A 24,500-nucleotide genomic window follows, 5' to 3' on the forward strand; every position below is an offset into this window, starting at 1 on the left:
CTTACAAGCAACTTAATGGCACAAATGGAGGTCCAAGGGGGAAAGCAAATGGAGACACTCACTAGTTGAGTAGAACCCTAGAAAAAACCTCTAGGCTGAAGCAAATATGTTTCCTTATTATGTTTAACTTCCCCTCTTATTTATTTCACACTGTATCCCAAACTAAGACCACTGTTTAAATATTGTTCTTTTCAGATTACCTGCATCTTGCTAGTTCCCTATTCATTTTTTGGTTTTAATTTAAAAAATTTTAACATTTTGTTTTCTTTAAATATTCCAGTTAATGTATTCACATAGAATGATTTGATGCTAGGAACCTCAAGTAAGAACTGGCAGCATTTGCCTTTCTGAGTCTTTGCAGCAGAAATAGAACCACTCAAATTATCAGTGAACCCAAGAGGTGCTTCTTTGAGAAAATCAACAAGATAAACTGACCCATAGACAATCTAACTAGAAGGCAGAGAGACACTTTCCAAATTAACAAAATCAGAAGTTATAATGACAGGCACCAATAAAATCCAAAAAAAGAAACAAAAAAATCAGTAATCCTACTTCAAATGCTGATATGCCACAAAAATTGAATATCTACATGAAATGGACACTTTTCTTGATAGAGTCCCCTATCAAATTTGAATCCATATGTTGAAAATTAAAACATGCTATGAGTCTCAGCTTCTACCTGCTGGGTATGGTCTTTCAGAAGCATTCTGTGGTAGGCTCCTATCCTATATCCTGTTAATTTGTCTTTCTGAATGTGGATTGAGCATCTTGCCAAAGGTCATCCTCCTTGTTAAGATACACACGATATATACTCACTCATATAGACATACAACATAGGACAAACCCACTAAAAATCTGTGCATCTAAAGAAACTAAGCAAGAGAGAGGACCCTAACTAAAATGTCCAATCCCCATACTGAAAGGCAAAGAGGATGGATATCAGAAAAAGAAGAAAACAGGAAACAACATAGGAACCTACCACAGAGGGCCTCTGAAAGCCTCTGCCATACAGACTATCAAAGCAGATGCTGAGCCTGGTGGGCAACTGATGGGCAGAGTGAATGGAATTTTAGGTAAGAACTGGGAAATAGTAAGAGCTGGAGAGGACAGGGCCTCCACAAAGAGAGCAACAGAACAAGAAAATTTGAACACAGGGAACTTCCCAGAGACTCATACTCCAACCAAGGACTATTCATGGAGATAACCTAGAACCCCTGCACAGATGTAGCCCATAGCAGCTCAGTCTCCAAGTGGTTTACATAGTAATGTGAAGAGGAACTGCCTCTGACATAATCTGACTGGCCTGCTCTTTGATCACCTACCCCAGGGGGGATCAGCCTTACCAGGCCATAGTAGAGGACAATGCAGCCAATTTTGATGTGAACTGATAGACTAAGATCAGAAAGGAGAGGAGAACCTCCCCTATCAGTGGACATGTGGAGTGGCATGTATGCAGAAAGGAGAGGGAGGGTGGGAACGGGAGGGGCTTATGGGGAATACAGAATGAATAAAGTATAATTGATGAAAAATTAAAAAAAAAGAAAAAAAAAAGAAAAGATAATTTAAGAACCTTAAATGACTTTCAAAAGTGGAGGAAAACTTGGAGTTAGTCAATTTACATGGAGCACATCTCACCCCTGGGGGCAATGGTCTCCTGAACCAACTCAGACCACAGACATCACCACTGCTAGTTCTAGAACTGATGCAGGATGTACCAAAGAGGGGGTTAAGGCTTCTCATAATATTTCCTATAAGTCCACACCTGTTTGTTTATAACCCCCATTTTTATTCATTGTTAGCCAGATAGAGCCAAGTGATTGTGGTAATGATACTTGCTTTTTTGCCCAATGCCGGAATGCTGGTGAATTTAGGTATGCCCTGATTACTCACATGCCTCCCTGGGTGCCTGTGCTTGTTGATGCCCCTCATGCTATGACTCTCTTCAGACAGAAAAGGGATCTTGGAATTACAGCCGCCATTGTTACTGCCATCTCATTGGCGGCCGTTGGAGCTACCACTACGGCATTAGCCATGAGTCATACTATGCAGACTGTTCAGACCGTAAATAATCTTTTAGCCAATGTAGCTCATGCTTTAGATGTACAAAAAGGAATTAATGCTCAACTAAAATGAGACTTGATGGTGTTCAATCAGAGGATTGACCTCGTGCAGGAACAAATTGATATCCTATGGCAAATTGCTCAACTTCGCTGTCAATGGAAGTTTGCTGGACTTTGTGTCATTAGCATACAAAATGACAATTTTTCCCATTCTGCAAATCTGTCTAAACAATTGTCTAGCTATATTTTAGGTAATTGGACTGAAGAATTCGATACTATGATGGAGCAGCTGAGAGTGGCCATTGTTATGGCAAATTCTACCAGAATGGACGCAGGACTAGCCACAGGATTATCATCATGGATTGCTGCAGCCATGAATCATCTGAAGGAATGGGCGGGCATGGGAGTGTTAGCAGGCCTTCTGGTGTTGGTCTCCTTGGTTTGCCTGTGGTATATATGCAAGATTAGAGTCTCACAACAGTGTAATGCAGCCATGACCATTCAGGCCTTTACAGCCATTGAAGCAGGACAGTCTCCCCAAGCATGGTTGGCTACCATAAAAAGCTAAAATGTTATGCTCAGGATGTGAGGCTAAGCACTGCACTCAGGGTCAGCCGCTTTTGACCCAGAGAAGAGTATGGCTGATTGCATGTGGGTTGCTGCCCCAGGTCCTGCCTCTGAGAAAAAGGTATTGGACGGGTCTGATGCTCTTTGGGTGGATGACACCTAAATGAACATTGGTACAAAGTCCCAATTCATTTCTAATATCAGAGATCAGATCTCTACTCTTGCCAGATGCATCTAAAACAAAAAGGCAGAAATGTAGAGAGCTGCGTAATGACGCACCTGAAAGATGGAGCTGGTTTCCACCTTCCACCTTCCTGATGGTGAATGCTCTCTGTCACAAACAACTCCATATTTGGCTAAGGCTGAAGATCTGGCTTGCTTCCATGTATGTGGACCTATCTGCATTGCCCAGAAGGCATGCTGGGGTTGGTACCCAGAGGCTATTTAAGCTGTGGGCTGGCTTTCCCCCGGGACAGAAGATTGTTCAAGGTTCCTGGATAAACTGCATCAAGAAGAAGAAGAACAACAAAAAATGATCAGAAAGAAGGAGAGGAGGACCTCCCCTATCAGTGGACTTGGGGAGAGGCATGCATGCAGAAAAGGGGGGGAGGGTAGGACCAGGGGGGGAGGAGGGAGGGGCCTATGGGGGGGATACAAAAGGAATAAAGTGTAATTAATAAAAGTTAAATAAAAAATTTAAAAAAAGAAGTGGAACAGAGTGGGCAATATAGGCACTGTCAGTATATAGATTAAAGGGAAATTTCTAGAACCTGAAAAACATTAACTACTACAAAAAGTTCATCAAGCTGCACTGGTATAAAAGGGGATTGGATAGAATTGTTTTTTCTATTAATAGTATAGACGGTGACTGCATTAGAGGAGCCATCTCTAAACACTAAATGTGCTTCTGATAATGGTTGAGGGGAAGTAATTTTTGGGAAGATGAAAGGGTGGGTTGTAATAAATTGAATTAACCTATTAGAAGAATAATGGCTATCAATTAGCCCAGAAAAAGAAGAACAGACAATGGGCCAAACTTTTGTAGATTGCATTAGCCATTCTAACTGATCTTTAGAATAGGGCAGTATTATTTTCTTAGGATCTTTGCCAAAAAATTGGCAGCTTTGTTTGAGCCCCAAAAGGATGAGCTCTGCAGCTAAGGAGTATAGAGGGCAAGCGCCTTAGTGGGAGAGACATTGAGATGAGTCCACAGCAGGGGATTATGTTGCCAAAACACTCCAGTGGATGTATGGGATGAGGTACACACGACAAAGAAGGGGTTCCTTATACAAAAGAAATGTAACTCCCTGATTTTGGATAGCTGTTTCCACAACCTGAAGGGCCTGTGTCACTGCAGGGGTTAATGTGTGATGGCAGGAGGGGTTAGAGTCTCCCTTGAAAATATCAAAGAGAGGTTTAAGTTCCCCTGTTGTGAGTTTAAAATAAGGTCTTATCCAATTGATATCTCCTAGGAGCTTTTGAAAATCATTTAAAGTCTTTAAATGGCTAGTTTTTAATTGGATTTGTTGTGTAGTAACTTTTTGATGATGGAGCTCAAATCCTAAATAAAAATATGAGTCTTTTAATTGAATTTTATCTGGTGCAATTTGTAAACCATAATCTATTAGTTTTTGTGAGAGCTTTTGACAGCAATGAAGCAACAATGAGGCATCAGGTCAAGCTAAAAGGATATCATCCATATAATGTATTATATAAATAGAAGGCCAGAGTGTTCTAAAAGGATCAGTAATCTGAGATATAAACTTTTGACACAAAGTCAGACTATTAGCTGTGCCTTGGGGCAAAACTTTCCATTGGAAACAATGCATTTGAAGTTTGTTACTGGCAGGCTAAAGGTAAAGCACTTTTTATCCTCGGGGTGCAGTGGGATGGTAAAAAAAAAATGTTTTAAGATCTATAACTATCTTATAAAAGTCAGCAAGATTGGCTATAGGGTAGGCAAACCTGGTTGTAAAGCACCCATGGTAAACATAGTTTTATTAACTTCTCTTAGCTCTTGTAATAACCTCAGTTTGCCAGACCTTTTTCTAATAACAAAAATAGGTGTGTTCCAAGGAGAAATAGTAGGTTCAATGTGACCAGTGGCAACCTGTTCCTGTACTAACGCCATAGCAGCTGCTAACTTTTCTGAGGTTAAAGGCCATTGATCAACCCAGTCAGCTTCATCAGATTTCGAAGTGATTTTGTCTGCATGGGGTACAGGAATGCCATCAGCCATTAGGGTAAATTTTTCATGCCTAATTCTGCATGGCCAATATTTTCAATTACCTGGATAGGTTCTTTTATTCCTTGTGAATATTTTCCTAAGCCTTCTCTGGGAAGGAAGCCATGTTTTAACATTTGGTAGGTAACACTTTCATTTGTACTATACATAATGACATTTAACTGGAAAAGAATTTACCAATCCCAGAAATTAACAGGTAGGCCATGCACAACATAAGGTTGAATGGAGCCTGAATTACCTTCCTCATCTGTCTATGTCCTCACAAGGTTTAGAACCTTGCTGGGGATTGGACGTTTGTCCTATTCCCCTGAGGTGGGTTAAGGAAGCTGTAAGGGGAGAGGATGGAGGCCATTTTTTTGTGTGTGAAATTATGGTGGCATCTGTTCTGGTGTCTATAAGCCCTTCAAAGATTTTTCTGTCCAATTTTAAATTGAGGAGGGATCTATCCTGGGTAATTGTCTCAATCCAGTAAGAATCCGAGGAACCAAAATTATTGCTGCCTCTGAATTTTTCAATGCTTTTCTGATTAAAATAGGTGAGCAATTATTTGTCCCTGGTTAATAGTTAAGGGACCAGAAGTGGAAGAACCTGAATCTTTATCTCTCCTGTATAATCATTGTCAATAACTCCAGGAGAGATATGTAGTCCCAGGAGAGTTGAACTAGCATGACTAAGAAGTAGTCCAAAGATAACAGGAGGCACAGGCATGAGCCAAAACCTCCTGTATGCAAGACCTGTATTCCCATATCAGGTTTTAGTATTGTGCTGGTGGAAGAAAACAAGTCCAACCCTGTGCTGGATTTTAGCTAGGGAGGTTGTTAAGGCTCACTTAGGGTCCAAGTAGGCCTCAGACATCTCCTTTTTACCAAAAAGAGGTTAAGAGTTGAAAAGTCCATATATGCACAAAAACATCTAACACTTGTGCCACAAGAGGACCTGACATTTTCTGTATCTTCCAGAGCATCTAAATACACTAAATACCTTCAGAACAAGTGGACTTCATAACTTTCCTAGGCAAGAAAAACACTTTCAACAACCTCTCTTTTGCAAAAAAAAGGATGAATTTATCTTCTTCTGCTTTGAATGAAAGAGCAATAGCCACAATTTCTCCACAGGAGAATCACACACCTTCTATACCTTTCCAAAAGCCAATCAAATATTCTACATCTGACCAAGCAGCTGTGAAATGTTGCCAATCCAACCAAGGACCTCCTGGACAATTCATATCATCTCATATGACTTTATTATTTTTGCGACATGATTAAGGGGGTCTAAGAGTATTTCAACAATGTTCAGGGACCCTATGTTTGATGCCATCTACCCAATGGCAACACAAAAGGCCCTCAGTCTCAGAACACAGTGTAAGACCTTTGCCCCTCTCCAAGAAGCAGTGGAATAGTCTTCATCTTCACAGCAGACTCTAGAACTCTCAAGACCTACACAAGGATTCTAGGACATACTCTAACTGGTCCAGATGATATAGCACATTCCCAGTCTTTCCAGATCCTAGGACTCATGTCCTCAATAGGAGTGGATATGAAGATATTACCTGTGCTGGGATCTGCAAAACTTTTCCCACATGCCGTAGTGTTGCAAGAACCTGTGGTTTCTGGTCAGGATCCTGTGGTAATTTAATTACCTGTACAAAAAATGTGTCAGATATTTGCTGCCTGCTTCAAAGGTTGTGGGACTTTCCCTGTCTGCCTAAAGAGATCAAGACGTGTCCACCTTGAAAAAGTGACTACCAATCCACTGATGAAGTGGCTCTGATAAACCCGGTTTTTTTGGCAAAGAGCTATAGGATAGTACATTTCCAATGTGCCCAAGATGCTTTAGGACATTTTCCCTCCAGTGTAGGAGTTCTTAAACATTACCAAATAGATCTGCAGACTGATAAATGTTTGACATATGCAGGAGCACCCCTGAAAACTTGCCCTCTCACTGTAGAGAGTTCTGCCACACATGTTCTGCAATCTTCCTTATTATCTCCAAGGGCTCTTGAACATACAAATACTGCCATAGAGCCTCAAAACCTTTCTATATATTCTCCAGGGGCTCTGGATCTTCCACTTTCTACCCAAGAGAATCCAGAACAATTCAGACTCAATATCATATCCCTTGAATATTCCCATTTTAATCAGGGGACTCAAGACTGCTTGATATTCTCTCAAGAGAGTCTTGAAAGTTGTAATCTAACTCTAAGGTGGAAAAAGTTGTTCATGACAAAGATGGTCTGCTAACCTATTCATCTGCTCCAATGGAACTTGAACACAGGATGCCTGCTAAAGAACCTAAAGTAGTTACTATATCTGCACCTGGGTCTCTGGATCATTCAGTACCACTCCAAAAAATTCCAAAATATGTGGACTCTTTTTCAATATTAAATCTGGAATCTTTCCAATCTGCCAAGGTGGGACTCAGAACTTTGACACCTTCACAGATTGTTCTGAAATCTACCCGAAGTATTTCACAGACTATATACATTTGTCACATGCTTTAACACAGGAGTTTCCTCATTAAGAAATGAGACACCAGAGCATTCACAATTTGCTGATGAGGTTGTGGAATCTTCTCCCTCAGCAGTAGCAACTATAGGATTGATGGTCCTTGCCCCAAAGTCTTTAGACCATTTCTTATTGGGACAAGGGTCCTCACAATCATTGCCACCCTCCCAAGAAGCAGTGGAGATTTTTCTTTCTACCCAAGTGGCTGTGAAATGGTCCAAACACACCAAACATACAGTAGAAAAAAAATCATCTCCTGAAATGCCTGTGAAATCTCCTAATTCTTCACCTCCTACATCTCCTGTAGGAACAGTACAGAAAGGAAAGCCACCCTCTGCTCCACATTCACTCTTTCTTACAGAGACTTTGGGAACTTTCTCTTCTGTTCAGGAATCTCAAGGTTCTTTGTTATCTGTCACAGAAGGTGTAAAATGGTCACCCTGTGCATCATATGTACTGCAACCTTTTCCAGCTAACCCACAGGCCTAAGAACATTTACTATCCATGAAAGTACCATTGCCAATATACATACCGTCCCAACAGACTCTGTTTCAGTTGCTATCTTTGCTAGAGGATGTAGAACATTCCTTTATTTCCACAGGGAATGCAACACAAATACCAACCAAACAGAATGTTCTTGACCATCTGTCAACTAGAGCTAAGGCTGTAGGATCCTTTCAATCTAGCCTATTATCTACAGACTTTTCTTCATTTGCATCAAGTTTTCATTCCTCATTGCTAAATCAGACCCCATCACTTTCCCATTGTGCTCAAGAGTTGGAAGAATCTCTTATATCTGAAAAAGGGATATTGGGATCATCTACATCTGATCGAGTTTCTTTAGCAATGTTGGCATCTACAGCAGAAGCTGAGGTGACAAAGGTGTATCAATCTTTATCAGGAACTGAAGCACATTTGCAATCTTCTGAGGTGACAAAGGTGTATCAATCTTTATCAGGAACTGAAGCACATTTGCCATCTTCTGAGTCCTCAGTATCTAAACATTATGATCAGGTGAAGGGTGGGCTTTTGCCATCGGGCCATAAAGATCACATAACATTTCTATCTCATTACATGGTTCTAGGAATGAAAATCTGCACAAGGGGCTCTAGAAAATTTGCCATATGCTCTATCAGCCATCAACTTTCCAACTCGTCCTGAGAAGGCTTGTAAAATTTCACTGTCTGCCCAAGATCAAATTCCTCATTCACCATCTGTCACATATGCTTTAAGACCTTGTCAGTGTAAAGAGGAAACTGAAGAATCTTTGCTCTGTTCCTTAGAATATAAAACAAAACAAAACAAAACAAACAAACAAAAACAACAACAACAACAAAAAAATGGTATCAGTACCCGGGGATTAGGAACCTTCTGTAGCTAGCCCATGGCCTCCAGACTCTTTGATACCTACATAAGAGCCTCTGCAATCTTCCCTATCTGCCCTTGAAACTCTGTGTCCTATCCACTAACCTTAGAGGTTGTGAAACTTCCCAGATTAACCCCAGGTAACTCAAGGACATTGAAATTTTCCCAGAGGAGTTTAGATATTTGTCCACTATAGAGCAGGCAGTAAAATATTCTACATCAGCAAACTATATTAAGAAAACCAGGTCCTCAAAGAAAAGTTGGGAGAAATCATCATCTGACCTATGTGTTCTGGAGCCTTCTCAATCTGGACCAGGGGATCTATAATAATTACTTTTTGCACAATGGCCTCTGTAACTTTCCATATGGTCTCAATGGATTTTGCAACCTTCAGCATCTAAACAAGAGTCTATAGAACATTATGAATCTTCCTGTTGTGGAGGAGAAACTCACCTATCTTCCCAGAAGGGTCATGAGTATTTGAAACGTGTGGTGGTGCCTGTGGAAGCATTATCTATTTCAGGGAAATCAGTAACGTCTCATTGTGTTCCACAGTCTCTAGTGCATTCTCCCTTATTTCTAGTGACTTCAGACACTTCCCTAACTGTGCAAGGAGGTTTGGCACCTATGCTACCTTCAAAGAGGGCTCTTGGAATGTTGTCACTGGCACAAGAATCCCTAGAACCTCTGGACTCTATCCAGAAAGGGATCAAATTTCATTGAGAAGATAATCTGGAAGAGTCTCTATCAGTGCAGGGAACTATAGGACCATCAGCATGTACTATAGGGGCTCAAGGATCTGCTCCTTCTGAGTATATGAAGCTGGGAATAGTGCCATCTACACAAGGGGCTGAGAAACTTGTCTGTCTCCTAAAGGGGCTCTGGGGCAGCTCATATATGAAAGGATGACTCTAGAAAATTTGGCATCTGACCATGGGCTTATGAAAACTTCTGCTTTTCCAAAGTCTCCTAGAAATATTCTATCTCTGCAAGGCATGCTGAAACATGCACCATCTGGTACAAAGACTCTGGGTACTTCTTGACCTACACAGAGAATTAGATAAATAAATAAAAACTTCTTGTCTACCCAGGTATTGTTGAACCATCCTCTGTACCAGGTGCTCAAAAACATTTCCAAACTTCTGCAGGGGTTCTCCCAACTGTGCTATGTAATCCAGGAACTCTGGAACACTCTATGCTGATCCTAAAAACTCTGAGTTATTTATCTTCAACTCCAGGGTCTTTAGAAAATCCAGCATTTTCCCAAAGGTAACTATGTCACTTGTCATGCATGGTAGAGTCTCAGGATACTACCAGTACCACTCACTCTGACCACCATTGCCAGGCAAACAACATTGCAACCAATGTGATACCACAAAATTTTGGGTTTAGGTCAGAAGATGGAATATCAAAATCTAAAGCTAACACACATTCCAATGCCTAGCAAGTGGTTGTCAGAAAAACAATGTTATCATCAATATTTTAAAGATTTGCCCAGTGGAATATGCCCTTGCAAACACTTATTTTCTGAGAAGAGTGTTTTGATTGCTTCTTAGACTTGTCACCCAAGTCTATGCAATATATGGATAGTGGGAACTGTTGAGAAGTTTTGGAAGCAAATAATGTAATGTCATACTATCCTCCTACTAAACATGACTAGCTAGGTCTTTTTTCCCATGCACCATGGGGTGTCTAGCTATTGCTCTTATGTTAAACATGGCCAGGTACTTTCTTTCTAAGCCAGGTAATTCAAGATGCCCCCCAAATTTTTAGCTTGGGATATAGGCTCTTTGAACTGTGCCTGTTCTTAAGTTAGTTCACATCACCCGTCCTTTTTTAAGGGACATCAGATATTGACTTTGGTGAAAGTGGCTTTCATGCCTTTCTTCTCTTAGTTGTAATATATAGCCCAGACCTTCTCGTTGTGTGTCTGATGAATCTTGAGAATGCCTGCATTTTACAAAAGGAATCTCAGGATTTTCCTTTTAATCAAGGCGACAGTATTAACAGTCCCAAGGATCATTACCCACATTCATGTTGGCTTCTAATATATCCCTATAATGATGAGCCTCTTTAATCTGTTCCTTCTACCCAGTGCCCCAAGGAAAATACATTTATAACCCACAGGGAGTATAGTTCATTATACTCTGATTTCAAAGAATCTGAATCTTAAGTCATCTGTCCTTTGTTCAAGACACTGAAACAAATAGGTGTCCTGCATGCATGTTGCCATGTATGGGATGATAAGCTTCAAGAGCCCTTGGAGGCTGACAGTCCTGACTCATGAATAAAAATATGATCACCATTAAAGTTAACAATATATGATTGAATGTGTTAAATGTGACATAGTCCTTACACTACACAAAGTAGGCTGGGATGATCTGTTATCTCTAATGTTAAGGGTTTTGTGACTTTGTAAATTTGTTACTCTAAATCTTCTTCAGTCTTCAACTCCTGAGCACCATTGCTTTAGAGCATCATTTTCTCTATATGATATGTCCAATGTACTCTCTGTAACCAAGTGTAAACAATATCTCAGCCATAAGACTGGGACAACCTGTGTTCAGGTCCCAAACTCCAACTCCAGTTATAAAAAGGTCCTCACAAAAATCAGTCTCTTTGGGATTAAGGATGCTCAAAATTTTATACTGCTACATAACACTTTTTCACATGCATGCCTCATATGAAAGGGGAATATTCCTTTTTTGTAGTGTTCCTGAAATTTGCACCCTGTGGCTAAGAGATCCAAAAATGTCTCCTTCCATAGAGTTGCTTCCATGCCTCTCCCTCAGCCTATGGGGGTCTCACAGACTAAACTTATGTTCAAAAATTTAGTCTTGCTCCCTCTGTCTAGAGGGCTGGAAAATCTAATCGTTATTCCCAAATAGACATTAAAATATACTGCCTTTCACAAGGGAAATGTCAGGCCTACTGTCTCTTGTTGAGGTTTCTACAGATCTTGCTCTACTGACTATGTATGCCTGATATATCCCCAAATCTTTATGATTCTTTCCAACCTTCTTCATGTTTCCTACATTGTAAGCCAATACCACACTGAAGAAATGGGCTGTGGGCTTATTTAATCTGACCAAAGGCTTTTTGGACCAAAAATAACCATTCAAACTGTTGATAAATGCAGCAATTATTCCCAGGCCTTCCACAAAGCTCATAGAATATGTGGATACTCTAAAATGAAAAAGCATTGGAAGGTGATCAGGTAGTACCATAACTTCCTCTGCTCCACAAGGTTTTTACATTTTGTTCATGGGAAAATGTTTATTCTTGTTTTATTGAACATAGCATAGCCAAAGGTTTTAAGCCGTTCCCAGAGACATGTAGATGATCAACTTTGCACAAAATGTCTCAGAAATTCTGCTTATGACCTGCTTACTTCAGCATTCCACTGTATTCAAATGGATACTGCAATATTAATACTTTTAAGAAGTGCATACCTGTCCTTTTACTTCTGTCCAAATGTGCCTATGCCCTTTCTCAATGTTCCATAAAAAGATGTAGAAGTTTATAATCAAGAATGCTCTAGACTTTGCTTGTGTTAGCAAGGAAATCTTCCTTATTCACCATATGCCCAGGTGATTTTATAGCAACCACTTTTAATTAGAATCTCCAGAAAAATATTGTTTTGTACAAAGTGGTGTCCGAACATACAGGAATGAGACCCCAAATACAGAGAACCAAAGTAAGCAAAAATTCTGTCTTCATTCTGGTACCTTAGACATATACCTTCTTCCTTCCTACTTGCAGAGGAATATGTGGTTGGACATATATTGGAGGAAGAGACAGATCCAGAGACTCTTGCACTGCAGACTCTTAGAAGACTTCTAAGATGGCTGCCATGCCTGTCAGAGACATTTAGAAGATGTGTGGTGTAGATTGTGATTTTGATTTTGAAGCTAATGAGCAGTGAGTCAGGAGCACACTATATTCTCAAGGTATCAATCAAACTTCAGCTTTTGCTCACTAGGACTATTTGCTTTAGATTTTATTGTATCTATTTCCTGTCCACAGAGAATTTTTTCCTCTTGTGCCTACAGAGAATTTGGATGTATAGCACCTACTAAAAGAAGTCAGATACCCAAAATAATCTACTTTCATGAAGCAGATTCTAGACTATTCTCACAACCCATGTATTCCCCAACAATTTCTATTTTGAGCAGTTGATTTCTGATTTGTCTGTGTTAAAAGATATCTTCCCTCCTCAAAATCCAAAGTTTCTCAGAACCTCTAAATATGCCTCCATGGGAATGTAATTACGACAACAATGTAATAGCGGTTCAGATTCTTCTATTGTGAAACATGGTTTACCAATCTACTGTCTCTGCTTTTCCAAAGAAACACACATATCCTCATTTCATTCAGGTGGTATTCCAGGATGCGTTATTGACCAAGGAGGGACTGTATTCCTCTGTTTCAGGGTACTCATATATTCCTCTCCCCAAACACAAGGCCCTAGAATATGTTTCTTCACATATAGGGACCATAAGGTAATATAAAGGAATGTGAGCTTAGAGTACCAAAGTTCAAGAGTAGCAAGTAGAGGACATAAGCACAAATCCCTCCTTCAAGACAGAAAGCAAAATGATGTGGTCCCCATCATTCACACCTATTGTAGAGCAGCTGAACATATACTTAAGAAGGAAAAACAGCACTGGACTAACATCCAGACTTTTTGGCAAATCATCAGAGTTCTGCCTGACCTGGCACCAATTTCACTACAGCAGAGAGACATTCTAGTTTCTGATGAGGAGCTGGAATTTGATTATACAGCACTGAAATGATAGCTACTGCATGAGGTAGATTGGTACACTGACCTCATGTGAAGAAGACAGTTTGCAAATTCCAATTCTATCCTACCCAACATGCTAGTTTACCCATAACATGCTTTCCTCCTTTATGCAAGGGGATTTCAAATACTTCCCCTGTAACCCTTAGAGCCTTGTGATTTCTCCATGGCTCTTGGACTTTCCTTTTTCACCATACACATGGCAAGCCTGAGAATTCTCACCTCTAACCCAATGATCTAGTTTCTCACTAAGTATCCGAGTAGTTTATGGGCCATTCATTTTCTCACTATGAGTCCTTCAATTGTGCCCACATTAATCAAGTGTTTCTTACAAATATTCTTACTACTGGGTTCTTCAAACATATTACTTCTAATCTAGGCAACTTTAGATGTTTCTTTTTCATTTTGTGGTGTCTCCCTAGTATCAGCATTATCCAAAGGGAGCCTATTTTACCTTCTGGTGTAGCAGGTATCATACTATTCCACTATGCTTTAAGAGAACCCATATTTATACAATGTGACCAAAGATCTGGACATTTTCCACATTGACAATATAATATTCATTCCTTCAGGTTTAGATCAAGAGCAGCAAGAAGAGCCTGGAACAGCAGTCATCATCTTCATGGCATTCATCATTAATGGAGTGGTCCTAACTTTAATGTACAGACCTTTATGTTGGAATGCAAAAGTTCTGGCCTGACATGTCTAGATCATCCCACCACATACTTGGAATGGTATTCCAAGATTCATCTACTAGCATTCAAACCAGCAAACAAATGCTTAAATATTTTACATTCAGCTTTATTTGGAAATCACAATGAATGCCTATCTTACTCCATTTTGTTTCAAAGACATAATGTTATGTAATACTCATTTACAAATATAAATATTTTAACCAGTATTCACATGATGAGCAGTATTGTACAGTTTCCTGTGCTGTGTTCAGTTTTTTCACTTGCTGACTTGATTTCATTGATTTTATTTAGAAGATCGTTTTTTACTGTAGTTGTGTCTTTAAATGCTGTATTTAGAGCTGAGGTTTTGTGGATAAATATCTTCAGCGTCATAAATTCCTTCAGTAGCAGTGCTCTCTAGTGGAATTTAAATATCATTTGATACACAGTAATAGCTGAATAAGTTACAAAGTGTTAAGGGTTTCAGAGTGTAATTCCTGAATATAACCAGCAACAATGGACAGACATATTACTAAACAAACCTTTGTTTATCAATTGGACATTGTGGTATTTGTTTTATTTTTTGATTTATGATTATTTTTCTGTGTGTTTGTGGAATACTTTGAAGTTTAGATGTCCAATCATTTGTTCTTAATTAGGGGTATTAATTGTTGCTCAATATATATATATATATATAGCTAAAGGCACTGTGTTTTTAGTATCTAGTTCATCATTAAATCTGACTGTCTATCATCAATGTTCATAGGTAGGTTGCAATTATCTGTATATCATCAGTCTGTATGTGTATCCCTCTTTTTATCTGTTGATCTTTGTATAATCTATGAATATATATATGCTTGTAGCTAGTAGACATTCAACAATCTATTATTGCTCTATCAAAGTACCTTTCAAGTAACCTATCTAGCTATCTGAAGTCTTGTGTTGTGAGTTTACTATGCATATAGGAGTCAGAAGTACATGTTCTGACATCTATCTTTCTATCTTGTTCATCTGGAGGATCAAACAGAGATCACTTATCTAACCAGTCCTAAGGCTATATAGTAAAACTTACTTAAAGGATTACATAAACTCTTATTTCTAAGTTCAAATGATATCATCATTATAAACCCTATTACTCAATGAATATATATATGTATATATATATACATCTATATATATGTGTGTGTGTGTGTGTGTGTGTGTGTGTGTGTGTGTGGCTTAAACTCTCTGACAAATTGCATGGTATCACTATGAATTGTGGCATATCCCAGTCTTGACTCTTGCTTCTACGAAACATTTTTTTTTTTAAATCAGATCAGGCCCAACCCAAGGAAGGTCTGTTTCATACTCCAACATGGAAGCTTCTAGGATGCTTGTTAGAGAGGGAGAATAGGCTTGAGGTGGTGGTAGTGTCTCCAAGCAACAGTGAGAGTGTTCTTCTAGGTTACAGAACAGAAATTATGGGCAATATAGAGGTGGGATTCTGAAGGCTCCGTCCTCAAGGGAATGAATGACTGTGGTTTGAGAAAGCTTTGCCAGTGTATAATCAGACTCACACACACACATACACACAAACAAACAAACAATGAAACAAACCAACAAGATTCTTATTCTAGAAACACTGGCTAGACTTAAGTATGCCAACATTCACCCTGAGAAAGGATCAGGGCTACACAACAATCCTGAAAACCTAGTGGAGTTGACAGCCAGCTATAAGATATTTTCTTAAAATATCTTGTATTTTAAGCTATTGAAATAGCTTAAACCCATGTACAAGTAGTTTTCTCTGGTGAAACCCCCATAGCAGAATGGCTCTTCTGAAAAGGATCAGATGTACCCCCAAATTATTGCTGACATGTGGGACTTCATTAAAAGTATTTAATTTACATACAGTTAAGCAAATATTCAAGCAGGAGAAATGAAATCCCATAGAATGTGGAAGATTCCCTTCTAGGTATTTCTAAGAAAGAGGATTAACATCCAGAATATGGACTGACCTTAAAAAAAAAAAACAGCAAAATACCTAAATGACATATTAAAAAAAACCTCAAGTGACAATACATGCTGAGAGGATAAGGAGAAAAAAAAAATTCCTCCATTGCTGGTTGGAATATTATCTTATAAAACCACTTTGGAAATCAGTCTGGTGATTTCCTAGACCATTATTAATAGAAATTCCTCAAGATAAAGGTATTCCACTCCTAGGCATATATTCAATATGTACTCAAGTACACAACAAGGATACTTGCTCAAACATGTTCATAGCAGCATTATTCATAAAGAGCCACCACCAGGAAAAAAACAAACAAACAAAAAAACATATGTCCCTCATTGCAGGAAAGGATACAGAAAGAGTGGTACATTTTCATAGTAGAATAATACTCAGTGAATTAAAAAAAAATCATGACTATTTTAGGCAAATGTTGGGTTTAGGAAAGATCATCCTTAGTGAGGTATCCCAGAAGCAGAAAGACAGACACAATATATACTCACTCATAAGAGGAAACTAGGCATATACTGTAGGATAAACATAGTAAAAATCAGTCCACATAAACACGCTAAGCAAGATGGACTACCCAGGGTAAGATAATCAATCAACACTCAAAAGAAAAATGGGATGACATATGAAGAAGGAGAAAGGAGAAAACAGGAAAAGGGTGTACCACAGAGGTCCTCTGAAAGACTCTTCCCAGCACTGTACAAAAGAAAATGCTGAGACACATAACTGATCTTTGGGCAGAGTATAGAAAAACCTTACAACAATTGAGGGATATAGTAACACTTGGAGAGGACAGGAACACCACAAGGGGAGCAAAATATCTGTGTACAGAGGTCTTTCCTGAAAGAGATGTTCCAACCAAGGACCATTCATGGGTATCACCAATAACCCCTGCTCTGATGTAGCCCATGGCAGCTCAGAATCCAATTTGGTGCCCTACTAATGGGATCAGGGATGCACACTGACATAACTCTTTTGCTGACTCTTTGACCACCTGCCATGAGGACAGAACATTCCTGTCAGGCTACAGGAGGACAATGCAGCCAGTACTGATGAGACCTGATATGCTAGGGTTAGACAGAAGGGGAGGAGCACATTCCCCATCACTTGACATGGAGAAGGGCATGGGAGGAGAAGAGGGAGGGACTTTAGAATGGGGAAAGAATGAAGGAGGAATCTACAGCTCACATACAATTTGAATAAACTATAATGATTATAATAAATAATTATATAATTAAACGGTTGTGCCTTTGATTTTGAAGAAGGTTCAGGAGTGGTATATGGGATTTTCTTTTTTTTTTAATTTTAATTTTCTTATTAGTTACATTTTGTTAACTCCGTTTTCCAGGTGTATCCTGCTCCCTCATTCCCTCCCCAACACCACACTCCCTCCCTGGTCTCCTCCCTGCCCCTTTCCAAGTTCACTGATTGGGGAGGACCTCCTCCCCTTTCATTTGACCATGTTTTATCAGGTGTTTTCAGGGATGGCTGCAAAGTCCTCCTCTCTGGCCTAACAGGACTGCTCCTCACCTGGGGTGAAGAGGGGAGGTCAAAGAGCCTGCCCATGAGATCCTGTTAGAAATATTCCTTGTTCCCCTTACTTTGGGAAACTACTTGATTACTGAGCTACCATTGGCCACATCCCAGAAGTTCTAGGTTATATCCATAGATGGTTCTTGGTTGAGTGTCATTCTCAGAAAAGACCCTGTGCCTGGATATATTTGGTCCTTGTAGAGCTCCTAATTCTTTCCATATACTAACTCACCTTCTTTCATATGATTCCCTGCACTCTCCTGAGGGTTTGGTTATGAGTCTTAGTGTCAAAGTCTTAGCTTTGAAACACTGCTAGGTAGAGTCTTTCAGATGCTTTCTGTAGTAGACTCCTGTCATATGTTCAATGCACATGCCATTTTTTTAATTTTATTTTTTCTTCTTATCAGTTACATTTTATTAACTCCCACTTCCTCATTCTCTCCCAATCCTACCCTCCTTCCCTTATCTCCACCCTTCCCCTTTCCAAGTCCACTGATGGGGGAGCCTTCTGCCCATTGATCTTATCCTGTTTTATGAGGTATCTTCAGGACTGGCTGCAAAATCCTCCTCTGTAGTCTAACAGGACTGCTCCTCCCTTGTGGGGTGGAGAGGTCAAAGAGCCAGCCATTGAGTTCCTGTTAGAAATAGTCCTTGTTCCCCTTACTATGGGAGATCAATTGGTTATAGAGATACCACGGGCAACATCCTAGCAGAGGATCTAGGTTATATACATACACAGCCCTTTATTGAATGAGGATTGAATATCTTCACCGGTGTCCACTTTCTTGATTATCTTCTTTAGGTGTGTAGATTTCATTATGTTTATCATATCTTGTAGGTCTATATAAGAGACTATATACCATGTTTGTCTTTCTCCTTCTGGGATACTTCACTCAGAATGATCTTTTCTAGATCTCACCATTTGCTGGTAAATTTCATGATTTTCTCCTTTTTCATTGCTAAGTAGTATTCCATTGTATAAAAATACCACAATTTCCTTATACATTCCTCTGTTGATGGATATCTGGGTTGTTTCCAGGTTCTGGCTATTACAAATAAAGCTGCTACAAACATGGTTGAACAAATGTCCTATTGTGTACTTGAGCAAATTTTGGGTATAGCTGGGTTTTGAGGTAGCACTACTCCTAATTGTCTGAGAAAGCACCAGATTGATTTCCAAAGTGGTTGTACCAGTTTAAATACCCACCAGAAATGGAGAAGGGTTCCCCTTTCTCCAAAACCTCTCCAGCATGTGTTGTCACTTGACTTTTTCATCTTGGCCATTCTGATGGGTGTAAGGTGAAATCTCAGCGTACTGTTGATTTGCATTTCCCTAATGGCTCTTGAGGTTGAGCATTTCTTTGAGTGTTTCTCTGCCATTCAGTATTCCTCTATGGAGAATTCTCTTTTTAGCACTGTTCCCCATTTTTTTAATTGAATTACTTGGTTTGTTGCTTTTCTGCTTCTTTAGTTCATTATATATACTGGATATTAGCCCTCTGTCAGGTAAAGGGTTGGTGAAGATTTTTCCCAATCTGTAGGTGGTCGCTTTGTTTTGATGATGGTGTCCTTTGCTTTGCAGAAGCTTTTCAGTTTCATGAGGTCCCATTTATTGATTGTTGCTCTTAGAGCCTGTGCTGTTGGTGTTCTGTTCAGGAAGTTTTCTCCTGTACCAATGAGTTCTAGGCTGTTATCCATTTCTTTTTACAACTGATTTAGAGTATCTGCTTTTATGTTGAGGTCTTGATCCACCTCAACTTTAGTTTTGTGCAGGGTGATAAATATGGATCTATTTTCATTTTTCTGCATGTAGACATCCAGTTGGTCCAGCACCAATTATTGAAGATGATGTCTTTTTTCCATTGAATGGATTGGGCTTCTTTGTCAAATATAGAGTATTTATAGGTGTGTGGGTTTATTTCTGGGTCTTCTATGTGGTTCCATTGATCCTCCTTTCTCTTTCTATGACAATTCCATGCAGTTTTTATTATTGATGCCTTGCAGCACAGCTTGAGATCAGGGATGGAGATACCTTTAGATGATCTGCTGTTGTACCGGATCGTTTTGGAGATTTTGGGTTTTTTGTTTCTCCATATGAAGCTGAGAATCTTTTTTTCATGATCTGTAAAGAATTGAGCTGGTATTTTGATGGGAATTGCACTGAATCTCTAGATTGCTTTTGGCAGGATGGCCATTTTCACAATGTTAATCCTACCAATCCATGAGCACGGGAGATCTTTCCATCTTCTGATATCTTCTTCGATTTCTTTCTTCAGAGACTTGAACTTTTTCTCAAACAGGTCTTTCACTTGGTTAGAGTCACACCAAGGTACTTTATGTTATTAGTGTCTATTATGAAGGGTGTTGTTTCCCTAATTTCTTTCTCAGCCTTTTTGTCTTTGGTATATAGGAGGGCTTCTGATTTTTTTGAGTTGATTTTGTATCCTGCCCCTTTGCTGAAGGTGTTTATCAGCTGAAGGAGTTCTCTGGTTGAATTTTTGGGGTCGCTCATGTATACTATCATATCATCTGCAAATAGTGACACACTGACCTCTTCTTTTCTGATTTATATCCCCTTGATCTTTACTTGTCTTATTGCTCTGGCGAGGACTTCAAGTACTATGTTGAAGAGTATGGAGACAATGGGCAGCCTTGTCTTGTCCCTGATTTCAGTGGGATTGATTTAAGTTTCTCTCCATTGAGTTTGATGTTGGCTATAGGCTTGCTGTATATTGCCTTTACTATCTTTAGGTATGTGCCTTTTATCCCTGATCTCCAAGACTTTAAACATGAATGCGTGTTGGACTTTGTCAAATGTTTTTCAGCATCTAAGGAGATGATCATATGGATTTTCTACTTTAGTTTGTTTATGTGATGAATTACATTGATGGATTTCCATATGCTGAACCACTGTTGCATGCCTGGGATGAAGCCGACTTTGTCATGGTGGATGATATCTTTGATGTGTTCTTGGATTCAGTTTACAAGTATTTTATTGAATATTTTTGTATAAATGTTCATAAGAGAGATCAGACTGAAGTTCTCTCTTTTTGTTGGATCTTTGTGTGGTTTAGGTATCAAGGTGACTGTGGCTTCATAGAATGAGTTTAGTAGTGTTCCTTCTGTTTCTATTTTGTGGAATAGTTTGAAGAGAATTGGTGTTAGCACTTCTTTGAAGGTTTTGTAGAATTCTGCCCTGAAGCCTTCTGGCCCAGGGCTTTTTTGGATGGGAGACTATTAATGATTGCTTCAATTTCCTTGGGAAATATAGGGTTATTCAGTCTTTCTACCTGATCTTGACTTAATTTTGTGACATGGAATCTTTCAAGAAAATTGTCCATTTCATTTAGATTTTGTGGCATATATTCTTTTGTAGTACGACCTAGTAATTGTTTGGATTTCTTCAGTGTCTGTAAATATGTCCCCATTTTGATTTCTGACTTGCTGATTTGGATAGCTTCTCTCTGCTTTTAAGTTAGTTTGCCTAATTGTTTGTGTATCTTGTTGATTTTCTCAAAAACCAGCTTTTTGTTTCATTGATTCTTTGAATTGTTTCTACTTGATTGATTTTAACCCTTACTTTGATTATTTCCATCCATCTGCTCCTCTTGGGTGTATCTGCTTCTTTTTTTTTCTAGGGTTTTCAGTTGGGCCATTAAGTTACTTGTATGTGATGTTACGAATTTCTTCTTGCAGGCACTTTGTAATATAAATTTTCCTCTGAGCCCTGCTTTCAATATGTCCCATCAATTTGGGTATGTTGTGCCTTCATTTTCATTGAAATCTAGGAAGTCATTAATTTCTTTCTTTATTTCTTCCCTCATCCAGCTGTCATTGAGTAGTAAGTTGTTCAGTTTCCATGTGTGTCTTGGCTTTTTGTTGTTTCTGTTGTTGTTGATGTCCAGCTTTACTCCATTGTGGTCAGATAGTATACAAGGGATTATTTCAATCCTTTTGTGTCCATTGAGTCTTGCTTTGTGACTCACTATATGGTCTATTTTGCAGAAGGTTCCATGAGGTGCTTAAAAGAAGGTGTACTCTTTTGAGTTTGATGAAATGATCTGTAGATGTCTATTAGGTCCATTTGATTTATGGATTCTGTGAGTGCTTTTATTTCCCTATTAGGTGCCTGTCTAGTTGATCTGTCCCTTGATGAAAGTGGGGTGTTGAAGTCTTCTACTATTAAGGTATTCATAATTTATGAATGTAGGTGCTCTTGTATTTGGGACATAGATATTTAAAATTGTGACATCCTTTTGGTGGATTTTTCCTTTGACGAGAATATAGTGGCCCTTCTTATCTTTTTTGATTAAGTTTGGATGAAAGGCTACTTTATTAGATATTAGCATGAGTACTCCAGATTTTTTTCTGGGACCATTTGATTGAAAAACATTTTTCCAGCCCTTTACTCCGCGGTATTGTTTATCTTTGTTGCTTAGGTGTGTTTCTTGGATGCAACAGAATGTTGAATCCTGATTCCGTAACCATTCTGTTAGCCTGTGTCTTTTTATTGGCGATTTGAGTCCATTGATATTGATAGAAAATAGTGACCAATGCATGTTAGTTCCTTTTGTAATGGAGTCAGTGTTCTTACCCTTTTTCTTTGCGTATTTTCTTTTCATTTTTGTTTGGATATTATCGGTATGCCCTGTTTTCTTGGGTGAATTTGTTTTCATTGGATTGGAGTTTTCCTTCTAGTATCTTCTGTAGAGTTGGTTTGCTGTGTAGATATTGTGTAAATTTAGTTTTGTCATGGAATATTTTGTTTTCTCCATCTATGTTGATTGAAAGCTTTGTAGGGTATAGTAGTCTGGGTTGACATTTGTGATCTCTTAGAGTCTCCATGATACTTGCCCAGGCCCTCTGGCTTTTATAGTTTCTGATGAGAAGTCCGGTGTGATTCTGATAGGTCTACCTTCATATGTTACTTGGCTTTTTTCCCTTGCTGCTTTTAATCTTTTCTTTGTTCTGTAGATTTAGTGTTTTGACTATGATGTGTTGTGATGTGTTTCTTTTTTGGTCTAGTCTATTTGGTGTTCTGTAGGCCTCTTGTATATTTATGCACATTCTTCCTTTAAGTTGGGAAAATTTTCTTCTATGATTTTCTTGAAAATATTTTCTGGACCTTGGAGCCTGGAGTCTTCTTTTTCATGAATTCCTATTATTCTTGATTTTGTCTTTTCATAGTGTCCTTGATTTCTTAGATATTTTGTGATTGGAACTTTTCTGATTTTACTTTTTCTTTGAGAGAAGTATCAATTTCTGCAAGTGTGTCTTCAGCCCGAGAGATTCTCACTTCCATCTCTTATATTCTGTTGGTGATGCTTACTTTTTTGGTTCCCACATCAGGACTGATATCCTCTTCTCCACTGTGGCTTTTAGAGAAAGTTCAACTAGGGGTAAGTTATTGATGAATAGGCAACAGTCTCCTTCTTAGCCAAACTCACACTTCTTTAAAGCAGGATGAGTTCATGATTGCCTCATCAAGTGAGGTGTGTAAAAGGACTCCCACAACTGAAGTAAGCATTTTATTCAACCTCTCTTCCCTGGTACTCCATTTTTTGTTGTTGTTGATGATGGTGATGCTCTTCACCACTCAAAACTGAGATAAGATAGATGAAATCTCAAGATTATCTTTAATTGCATTGCCCTAATTACTGAGGGCAATGAACATGTTTAAAATTATTCTTAAGTATATTTATTCATCATGTGACATCTCTATTCAAATTCCTGTATCATAGTTTTTTATCTTTTTTGATCAGATATACAATATCTATCCCTTACATTTCTCCTGATGAAAATCCCATGTACCAGGGGTGTACCAAGATGGTGACAAGCACACAAAGTTCCTGAACTGTGGAAGAGGTAAACCATCTCAGTCAGTGAGTGGAAGTTCCTCTGAACCCAGGAAAACAACAGTGAGGCTTTCTAAAGACAGGAAATATCACATGAGGTAAGGACTTAGATCCCGGGTCACCCGGGGACTTGTTCAGGGAAAGAGAGGAACGATCCTCTGATCACCTTTTGCAGACCTTTGCCCTCCCCCACAGAGCGGAATTACGGAGATTCTCAGCACAAACCTAACTACCTGGGGTCTGCAGCTGCTGAGGCATAGCTTCTACCCTTTAGCACAACTACCAGTGGTACGGTAGAGTACCAGAAACCCACAGAACCAGACCCACACAGCACCATCCTCCCAGAGTTCTGGGCTTCTAGTCGCCATACTGGCTCCTTAGGATCACACAGCCACTGACTGTACTCCCCGACTAATCCCCCAGTGACAGATAATATGCTATATACTCACCAAAACCAGGCAGAAACACCATACAACCTAGGCACACCAGGCACTGGGCCTCCCAAGCTCGAAGAGCACAGTAGAGAGCCTGCAGGAAGCATTTGATCTGGCAAGCCAGTCCCCAGCTACAGATGGACTTTCTAATCTGGCAGCGAAAGCAAAGCAGCATTGAGCTGGCAGGGCACATCAGACTGACAAACCTGCACTCCCGGTGCAGGGTCCATACCGCTCCCTCCCCCAAAAGTGACTCACAGACCTTGGTTCGATGCAAAAGCAAGAGGCAGTTTATTCTGATCGCGTTTGGGGGTCGTCCCTTCAAAGCAGGAGACGACACCGAGCATACAAAGCACAGAGTTTTTATTTTAGGCCTTTACATTGATTAGTTAGCAGAAAAGATAGCAGTTATGCGGTTGGCAGCTGTGGCGGGGAACTCATAGCTCCAAGGACAGTCCTCCCC

The sequence above is a fragment of the Meriones unguiculatus genome (genome assembly GCF_030254825.1).
Source record: "Meriones unguiculatus strain TT.TT164.6M chromosome Y unlocalized genomic scaffold, Bangor_MerUng_6.1 ChrY_unordered_Scaffold_32, whole genome shotgun sequence".
Classification (NCBI taxonomy): Eukaryota; Metazoa; Chordata; class Mammalia; order Rodentia; family Muridae; genus Meriones; species Meriones unguiculatus.